We start from the raw sequence: 10,680 nt of genomic DNA, 5'->3' as shown, positions 1-10,680 counted from the left end.
ATGGGCTTTATTTTATACATTATTATCATTTTTGGGACTAACCTACTAACCGGAGGACCAGCCCGTATTGCTGTTTTTTTGCCTATTTCAGTATTTCGAAGAAAAGGAATATCAAACAGAGTCCAAACAGAATGAAACCTTCGAAAGTGTGATTTTTGGAACGAACGTGATCCAGAGGACTTGGAGTGCAAGTCAAGAAGCAGCCGAGGCGGCCACGAGAGGGTAGCCCCCCCTATAGGGCATGCCCCCCTGTATCGTGGGCCCCTCGGGCGGCCACCGGCGTACTTCTTCCTCCTATATAAGCCTACGTACCCCGAAAACATCCAGGGAGCAACCAAAGAAATATTTCCGCCATCGTAACCTTCTGTATCCGCGAGATCCCATCTTGGAGCCGTCGCCGGCGTTCTGCCGGAGGGGGATTCCACCATGGAGGGCTTCTACATCAACACCATAGCCCTTCCGATGAGTTGTGAGTAGTTTACCACAGACCTTTGGGTCCATAGTTATTAGCTAGATGACTTCTTCTCTCTTTTTGGATCTCAATACAATGTTCTCCCCCTCTCTTGTGGAGATCTATTCGATGTAATCTCTTTTTGCGGTGTGTTTGTCGAGATTCGATGAATTGTAGGTTTATGATCAAGTTTATCTATGGATAATAATTGCATCTTCTCTTAATTCTTTTATATGATTGAGTTATCTTTGCAAGTCTCTTCGAATTATCGGTTTGGTTTGGCCTACTAGATTGATCTTTCTTGCCATGGGAGAAGTGCTTAGCTTTGGGTTCAATCTTGCGGTGTTCTTACCCAGTGACAGAAAGGGTTGCAAGACACGTATTGTATTGTTGCCATTGAGGATATAAAGATGGGGTTTATATCATATTGCTTGAGTTTATCCCTCTACATCATGTCATCTTGCTTAATGCGTTACTCTGTTCTTATGAACTTAATACTCTAGATGCATGCTGGATAGAGGTCGATGTGTGGAGTAATAGTAGTAGATGCAGGCAGGAGTCGGTCTACTTGTTGCGGATGTGATGCCTATATACATGATCAGGCCTAGATAATCTCATAATTATTCGCTTTTCTATCAATTGCTCGACAGTAATTTGTTCACCCACCGTAATACTTATGCTATCTTGAGAGAAGCCACTAGTGAAACCTATGGCCCCCGAGTCTATCTCTTATCATATTTGCTTCCAATTTACTTTTATTTGCATCTTTATTTTCTGCATCTATATTATTAAATACCAAAAACATATTTATCTTATCATACCATCTTTATGAGATCTCACTTTCGCAAGTGGCCTGAAGGGATTGACAACCCCTTTATTGTGTTGGTTGTGAGTTCTTTGTTTGTTTGTGTAGGTGTGTGGGACTTGTTGAGGAGCCTCCTACTGGATTGATACCTTGGTTCTCAAAAACTGAGGGAAATACTTACGCTACCGTGCTGCATCACCCTTTCCTCTTCAAGGAAAATCAGCGCAAGCTCAAGACGTAGCATATCGCTGCTCCTCCCCTTGTTCCCATGGCCGGCAGCGCCGCGCAGCCCTCGAGAGCAGGGCCACCCAGGTGCGCACGAACGCTTGAGTCCATGAATCCAGCTTTGTTTCCTGTAGACAGAGAATTGTTGCTCGGTTGGCTTCTACCACCTCTCGCACTGCCGATCGTTTTGCTGGGGCGTTGAGTCCTCTGACATTCCAGCTCATGATGATGTAGTTTGTGTTACTCATGGATCACAAAAGAGTTTCTCCGCCAGCAAAAACATAGTTCTGTTGAAGCAAGCAACTATTTACACGTGCCGCGATACAAAGGGGCACTGGAGACCACCAATAGGCCCCATAATTCTCCGGTGTTAGTCCATCCACTAATCCCAAGCACTATCAGTCTGCCGTAAGTGCAGACAGAGACTACCATGATCCCTAGCTTATGTTGGCTTAAGGCCAACAGCTGACGGAGACTACTACTACGGAGGCTACTACGAAGACGAAGATGTCGAAGGACTAACATTAAGGACCTAAACTGCAGCTCCAGTCTCAGCATCCGGGCCGGCGAGGCCGCCCGCAATGCAGAGAGCATCAAGATCGAGGCGGGTGAGCTTTGCAATGATTTCAATGTCGTCGTCCGTCAGGGGCTCATCGAAACGGCGGATGAGGGCCTCCTCCACCTCTGCCGTCATCTTCTCCTTGGGGCCAAGCAGTCCCAGTTGCTTGACGAGCAGGAGGGACGCGCGTTGGGCGACAGGCACCGTGCTCGGGTTCGCGGCCTGACGTGCACTCTGCCTGATGGGTGTTGAAGAGGCCCTGGACTTGAGGGGGGCAGAGGGACGCCAGGGTGGAGGAGCGGCGATGACAGGAGGAGGCACATCAGCGAAGAGACGGGGTGGCTCCTCCACGGCCGTGCCTCCTGAGAGTTGCAGCTGCATCACCTGCTGCATTACCGCTCCCACCTGCAGGTTGGTGGCGATCGTTGGTGGGGGAGCGCGGCAAGCAGCAAACTCGAGCGGGTTGTCGAGCGCAGAGACGATCGATTCATCCAGCTCCTGCTGGACCTCATCCACGTGCGCGGGCTCCGGGTGGGCCCGGCCAGCTGAGTCAAAAAGGCTGCCACTGGGTCATCCGCTGCAGGGCCCTCCTGACCTGGCTGCTTAGGGAGTAGGGGCAGGGGAGTGGTTGCTTTCAGCACCGCCTGTTGCTGGGAATGCCTCCCTCCCCTCCCCCCCCCCCCCCGGCGGCTTCTCTGGCGCGGGGCGGTAGCAGCATCGTGCCTGGGATGCTTGTCGCAGCCGAGGAGGGAGTCCTTCCACGAACGTCGTCCGCCGCGCTCCTTTTCTTGGTCATCAAGGTCGCGGCGCGGTCCCAGCTGGAGGCCGCCACAACCTGAGGGCGAGACCAGGGCAGGGTGTCGCCGGCCCTGCCCCTGGCCGTCCTCGACGTGCATGGTCCATGTTCCTGGCCAAATCGCCGGCACCTTGCGCCCATATTCAGAGCTCGAGGAAGGGAGGCCGCTCTGCGCAGAGTGGGACGAGCGCGGCGACAGCAGAGACCAGTCCTCCACCAGATCGACGTGGATGAGAAGATCATGCCGCTTGACACGCGGCGAAGGGGCGACTTCCCTACTTGGCGGCGAGAAGCCTTGCATGGCCTCGATGCGCCCGGCTCCCCGGGCCGTTCTCCAGAGCGTGTGCGCGGTGGGGATGAGCGCCACATCCCACACCCACACACAGCATGCGAAGGTCTTCATGTGCCCGCGCTCGAGCGTCCTGGAGTCGAGGCGGTTGATGATGCACTTCTTGCCAAGCACCTTCTCCGCCCCTTGATGGACCAGAGTTGCAAGGGCATCTTCTCAATGATGACTCAGACGTGGAGCATGAAATCTTGGTGCACGGCGTGGTCGTCTTCGTGCCATGGATTGATGTTGAAGCAGACGCTGTCGATGTTGATGGAGCCGAGGCGGACGGCGTTGTCACGGTGCGCCCGCAGCTCGAAATGAACGAGGAAATCTTCCGGGTCGTGGCCCGTGACCCGCAGCAGGTGTGCCGGAGTGCGCATCTGGGTGTCGAAGGCGCGTCCCACCGACATGGGGCTAGCCACGTGGCGCTCCGCCCTGCGGACGAGCAAGACGGCGTGGCGCCGCAGAAGGAAGGTCTGGTGCTCCATCTCCTACGTCTCGACCACCACCGAGTGGCCGGACCTCGGGCGCCGTGCAGGGTCGGTGTGGACGGTGCGCTCCATGGCCGGGGCGAGCGGTGCGGGCGAGGGGAACCGCAGGCGCTCGTGGACGGGACCTCTGGCAAGGGGCCGCCGGGCCGGGCCGCGACGCAGGGGGCAGTCGCGGGCAGGGTGACCGGGCAGCTTGCACCCATGGCAATCGACGCGTTGGTGCGCAGAGCTGAGGCATCTGAAGCAGAGGCCGCGAAAGCGCCTTAAGAAAGCCTCGCGACTAGCAGCCGCATTGGAGGGTCGGCGGTCTCGCTGGTGACGGCGTGCATAGGCACTACGATCCTGCGGGTGCGAGCTGGCACGCCGCGCCTTCCAGGACTTGACATCCGTCCGTTCAAAGCCATTGCCGGAACGGGGAGAGCTTGGCTGCGGTGAAGGACTAATACAATGGATCGAAGCTGGGGTCGCCGAGAAGAATTTTGAGACGTGTCGCAATAGCTCAGCATTTCTTTTGAAAGAATGATGGTCGAGTTGACGAGGAAACATGCATCGAGGAAGTTGACTCATAGCTACGGGAAGGATTAACGCATGCACGAAGCTGAAAGCGCCAGAGCGATGTGAACGCACGCCCTTGCTCGCTCTCCTCCTTGATGCTTTGCTCCGGAGGTCGTTATCATTTGCAGGTTTCCTTGTCTAAAGATGTCTGTATGCGTGCGTGCGGACTATTCTCGACGTTGATAGAAAAATATGCACAGATTTTCGTTCGAAATTATCAGGGCTTGCATACTCCCTTTGGGGTATACAAAAGGATTGGTGTTTTAAAATATGTCACGAGTCAAATTAACAAAATCCATGATTTTCAAATCTACAGTCAAAATATCTAAAATCATAAGCATAGATATTCTTCAGGAATACTATTTAAAACTTGAGGAGTATATCGCTCTGTGAATATAGATAATAGTGCTCAAAGTAAGGTTTTAAAGATCTTGACAATATGTACAAATCACACTTTTAGTTCCATGTATTGAAGTGAGTAAGCTAGATCGGTTCCCAAAGAATCGGATGACTTGCACCGCGATCGACTTTTTTTTATGATCTGTTGCGCGTGGTTAAACTTTTTTGCGAGTGTTGCATAGCATTTCACAAGTGTCCATCTTAATAAAGATTAAAAATAAGGGACATTCACATTTGTGCCCCTAACTCGAACCCACTACTCAAATTTACCCCTAACTTTTTTTATGTGCTCAAATTTGCCCCTAAAAAGTATTTTAAGTCACAGGAATGCCCTTTCATCTGGTCAAAGTTGTTTGACCAAAACTTTAAAAATTCATAACAAATTCATGTGAACTTAGAAGAATGCAAAATAAGATATCAAAATGCTCATAAAAACAACACCTATATGCACATGTCATTTACGTTCATGACAAAAGCACTCTTTAAAGCTTTTTAGGGTTTATAACATTAAAAAACAATTTAGGATGAATGCAAATAAATGTACATGTATGTGAAGAACATAAATGACATGCGCGTATAGGTGATGTTTGTATGAACATTTGGACATCTTATTTGCATTTTTCTGACTTCGTATGAATTTGTTATAATTTTCAAAGTTTTGGTCAAACAACTTTGACCAGATGGAAGGGCATTCCTGCGACTTAAAATGCTTTTTAAGGGCAAATTTGAGCACATCAAAAATTTAGGAATAAATCTGAGAGTGGTCACAAATTAGGGGCATAAATGTAAATGTCTCTAAAGATAATGTGTTTCTTGTGGGAGGGTTGGCTCTGAGCCATGGACTGATTTACGACAACCTCATCTCAGACAAGGACCCAATGCGTTCACATACATAAATGCAATACTTAAATATATCTAGTACTTCCACTACTAGATTTCTCTCAACATGTGTGCTTCAATTTGTACCAATCCGGTCAATATCGTGTGATATATGCACTCATAAGTTACATTTCTTGCATAATCTATCCATGCAAACCATGCCACTTCGTTAAATCATGCATGTCTTTTTTGGGGGGAATCAAGTCATGCATGTTAGTCTCAATTTAATTTTTTGCATTAATTTTTGTGTGGTCAGGAATGATATATGTGTTGGACCCTTGGAGCAAAAATATATAGTTTATACTTCATATTTTTTGTTAAAATATGGTGTCACATTATGTTGAGTCGAAAAGGTTTCTCTTTTTATACATCATTTTGTCACATACTTTTTATGTTTTATTGTTTTTTGAAAAACTAGGAACACTCTTACATTTGTAATTTTATTAGTTTTAGTTGTTCTAACAACCTATTGATGCATGTGTTTTAAAACAGTTCCCGTGGCAATGCGCGTGGCATCATCTGTTCATTTTACAAAGTGGAACACCAAACACAGAGCTATTGCCAAATGGGTTAAGTTAGGAGATGAAAATACAAAAAATATGCAAAGTCCATCATTCAATACAGAAGAAATCATATTTCAACATTACATGATGAATCATGTCAGGAAATTAATGGCCATCAAGCCAAAGTTGCTATATTTTGGAGATCATTTAAAGAAAGACTCGGTACTTCATTGACTAAAAATGATTTCTTTGATCCTATCTCTCTTCTGTGGAGATGTGAGAACCTGCGAGCTCTTGAAGTTCATTTCACAAAAGAAGAAATTGATGATGTGATTAGGCTGCTACCTTTAGATAAAGCACCTCTCCCACAATGACTTTAATGGGGTCTTCATCAAAGCTTTCTAGGATATACTTTCAAAAGGTATCTATATGCTTATTCAATATTTTTATAATGTCTCGGTGAATTTGCAGAGCATAATTTCTTCTTTCATTACTCTCATCCCCAAAATAGATGCTCAAATGCATCCAAGTGACTTTAGACAAATCTCATGGCTTAACTGCACTATTAAGATCATAACCAAGCTATTAGCCAACATATTGAAGTTATTCTTCATCTCGTTCACATCAATCAATATGTTTTTTATCGAACCAAGACTAGTTGGCACGGGCACTGCTTAGCATAGAACAAATCAACTCTTTATTACAATCTATTTGGGTACAAGGGGTTACATAGGCACGGCGACACTACGCCTGCCACTGTTGCTCTATGCAAGCAGCAGAACATATCGAAGCAGCGGAATAACTTCTAGCAGCGGAACAACGGCGACGGTAGTGAACTCCACTCCGCAGGGACTCTGTCTGGAACGCTTATCCTAGCTCGCACACAAGGGATCCACGGCAAACAAGCAATCAAATCCAGCATGACCTGCAAACTGGCATGACACACCAGGTCAGTACATTGAATGTACTTGCAAGCTCACAATAACCAGAAGCATTCAAGACAAACACCAGCTCGACAATTACAGGTTAATCAGGAATTAACGTGATATCATCAGAATAACATGTCATGAACAACATGAACATGATACATCTAGCACAATATGAGTATGGCATGAACATATGAATCTGACGATACTAGCATGCAACATGATGACACTATATGCACCACTTATTCTGTTCGGGCTACCTCGTAACCATCACATGCATCACTTGCCATCCTTGGACATCACGCGATCATCTCATGATCAAATCAAGCTTGGTATAAACAATACCGTAGTAATCATTACATGACCACAAGGAGCTTGACATTTACCCATGATTAACGCACAACATCACAAGTATTCAACAACTCGGTATCCTCGATACCATGGTGATCCTCCCACGATCACAAACGGAACCGCGCTTGGTTCAACGGGTTACCTCGTAACCAAACGGTGATTGTTTACGGATCACATATCCAACTTATCTCATCATCGAACCGGGGTTGTTATTAAGCACAGTATTATTATTACTGTTGACCCATAGTGTGACCGACTACGAACTGGGCCCATATCCGCGGGCGCGGCTATTGATAGATTTGACACACACTCTGCAGAGGTTAGCACACTGTACCCACACCACGGAACCCATGGCCTCTCGCCCACATTCGGGTGGACCAACGGCATTCCAACAAAACCGATCTACTGCCATGACACTCTCCTGGCCACTCCGACCAACTCCCCTCTGGGCTAAGTCATGGGTGGCCCCGTGCCTACCAAAGTCACCAACGACCATCATCGTGGAAAAACAAACGGTCCCAAACAGGGATATGGATCCATACAACAACAACAGGCACACAAGGCTTATGCCGTCCTACCCGACCAAGTTAGCGCCCGCGCATAACATTCCCTCGTTGGAGGCACCGACGAGAGGCATGACAATAAACCCAGTTAGGAACCCCCCCCCCCCATAAGGCAAGTGTGGGTGCATTGGTCAACTCGATTTGGTGGCACCATGACTCAGCCAACAGTTGTTCAAGTTCAATTAAGTTCGGTTAAACTTGAATGCAATAAGCTGAGTCATATGAAAATCATGATGCAACTACAATACATGAGCATGATATCAACATAAACATGGATGTGCAACATTACTTCTTAACATAGCAACAACAAGAAATCATATATCTGACTGAGCATGGCAGACTGACTAGCATGAACATCACAAGTACATTACTCAGAAACATAGCAGGACTACTAGCATTAGCAATAAATATCATGCAAGAACATATCAACAATGCTACCATGCAAGCATTTAACCAACTGGATGCAATGGAACATGCATAACAACGGCACTCGGGAAAGACGACAGTCATGCACCGAAGGCCATCACCAACATCAACATGTACTACTAGCAAGCATAAACACATGAAAGGAAATACTAGCAGGTAGTACAAGACAACATAGCACGAAAATGAACATGCAACTCTAAGCATCACCGGAACAACGATAACCATATTTTCAACAAGCAAACATTTAATAAAGATTCAAGTTGAAAACCACGGCTACTGCATGACTATCATGCAAGTGGGTATTGTGGCTTGCCTGGGGATGAAGAAGGCACCGGGGAGAAGTGCGGTGAAGCCGTGGAAAGATTCACCGGAAACAGTCCTTTCTTGGAGGGGCTGTTTACGTGCAAGGAAAAAATGGCCATTTTCAGAATGTTAACACATGATGAAAGTGTGACCAACAGAACGGGCTCGACGAGATGAAGAAATGGACTTTGGATTCACTTTAAACAGAGTTACGAGCAAAAAGTTATAGCCTAGTGAAGTCTAGGGACCAATCTGTAAAAATATTTCTACGAACAGGCCCCAGAGCTAAGAAAACAGAAAGCACATTTAGTTGAATACGCCTTCTCAGCAGAGAAAACGTATTTCTAGCCGTAGTTAAGTGAAAATATTTTTGCCCGAAAGGAAAACACATTTCCAGCCGAACTAACACCAAAGTATGCCTTCCCTTAGAGAAAACGTATTCCAACAAATGTGTTTCCACTTATCCAGCTAGGTAGAGGTGGCGTCGGGGCTTGTCTCACTGACGTGCGGGTCCCACGGGGTGGGGCCCGTCACTTATCCACGTGGGCAGGGCTGGGTCAACACCGTGTGGCTGACCAGTGGGGCCAAGGAAGTCGCGGGGCCCACCTGGCCTCGTCTTCTTCCTCCTCTTCCTGCCCCCGATGGAAACAGAGGAGGGAGCAGGGGAGGGTGCTACTGGCGACGGGCTGGCCTACCCCGGCCAGCTCCAGCCAGGCGGGGGCCACCGGAGAGCTCGGGCATCCACGTTGCGCCCATCCGGAGGCACAACCCGCGTCGGGGAGGAGTGGAGACGGCGGGGCTCGCGGCAACAAAGAAACGGAGAGGTGGCAGACGGACGGGGGATTCGTGGCCTCGGAGGCTCCGACGATGAGCAGAGGGGATGGAGAGGACCGCCAAAGAGTGGGGAAGGTGGTGGAGTGGCTAGAGGTGGAGGAGGGCTCGGCTTCGGCTGAATTTAGGCCGGAGGGGGCGGCGGCCATGGTGGCATTGGGAGGCGACGAGAGCAGCTCTGGCTCGGGGAAGAAGTGGGACGGGGTCCTGGGAGTGAGAGGAGGCGAGTGGTGTGCTCGGGAGGCCGCGGGGAGGGCTACTTATAGCCGGGGCAAGGGCACATGCATGGGTGCCGTCGCGGGAGTCTGGCCAAAGCTTTGGCGAGGCTCAGCAAGCACGGGGTGGCACAAGAAGGCGGCGAGAGGGAGGTGCGGACGAGCTACAGAGGTGCACAAGGACGAGCAGGGCTCGGGGACTAGAGTAGGAAGACGTCGCAGCGCAAACAGAGCCGATCGGAGACAGCTCGCCCATGGGCGCGCGGCGAGAAGCGCTGATGGAGGGGCTTACGGAAGGGGCGATGGCTCCAGAGGACGGCGACGACATGGTAAAACTGTTAGACATGCTCATGAGCGCGAAGACGACGAGAGGAGGAGGGGCCCGAGCACAAACGATGTTCTGGCCGCGCACACTGCATGCCAAATCGGTGGTCACCACCAGTAATGGCATCACAAGGGGGCAACAAGCTGGCAAAGGTTGTCTAGGAGTTAGTCCATCCAGGGGAGGTCGCTACTGCGGTGGTAGTTCAGTGAAAATTGCTCTGGGTAAATGGTAATCAACATATGAAGTTTACTACAGTAAACTTGGACGGGCACTGTTTATCAACAGAGAAATGCCATGGGTCAAATGGGTTGTCTGGGGGTGTTTAGGCTAGGAAGGACTACAGTCCTGGGGAGTTTGGCAGGAAACCGACCAAGGTTTAATGTAGTTGCTTTGCAACTGACCAAAATGGTCCAGAAACTTGATCAACATGATGCACTCACATGGGGTATCAACTTGAGCTCAAATTGGTCAAGGCAGGGTCATTTGGTCCTATGAAGATGCTCAAAAAGTCTCATACCAATTGGCCAAGCCAAAATGGTACTTGCTTCACAAACATCTCCTCTGGACAGAAACTTGCAAATATTCTAGAGGAATAATGGCTTGATGGAATATGCCCAAAATGGGTGGAAATAGGTTATATGATACTAGAAGGCCTAGAAAAAATTGCAGCCATAATGGAGCAAGATGCAATATACTTGCTTCACAAACTGAAATTTTGACCAAAAACTAAGAATTGAAGATGAGAG

The sequence above is a fragment of the Triticum aestivum genome, chromosome 4B (genome assembly GCF_018294505.1).
Source record: "Triticum aestivum cultivar Chinese Spring chromosome 4B, IWGSC CS RefSeq v2.1, whole genome shotgun sequence".
Taxonomy (NCBI): domain Eukaryota; kingdom Viridiplantae; phylum Streptophyta; class Magnoliopsida; order Poales; family Poaceae; genus Triticum; species Triticum aestivum.
The sequence above is the reverse complement of the archived record's forward strand: the minus strand, read 5'-3'. Positions refer to the sequence as shown.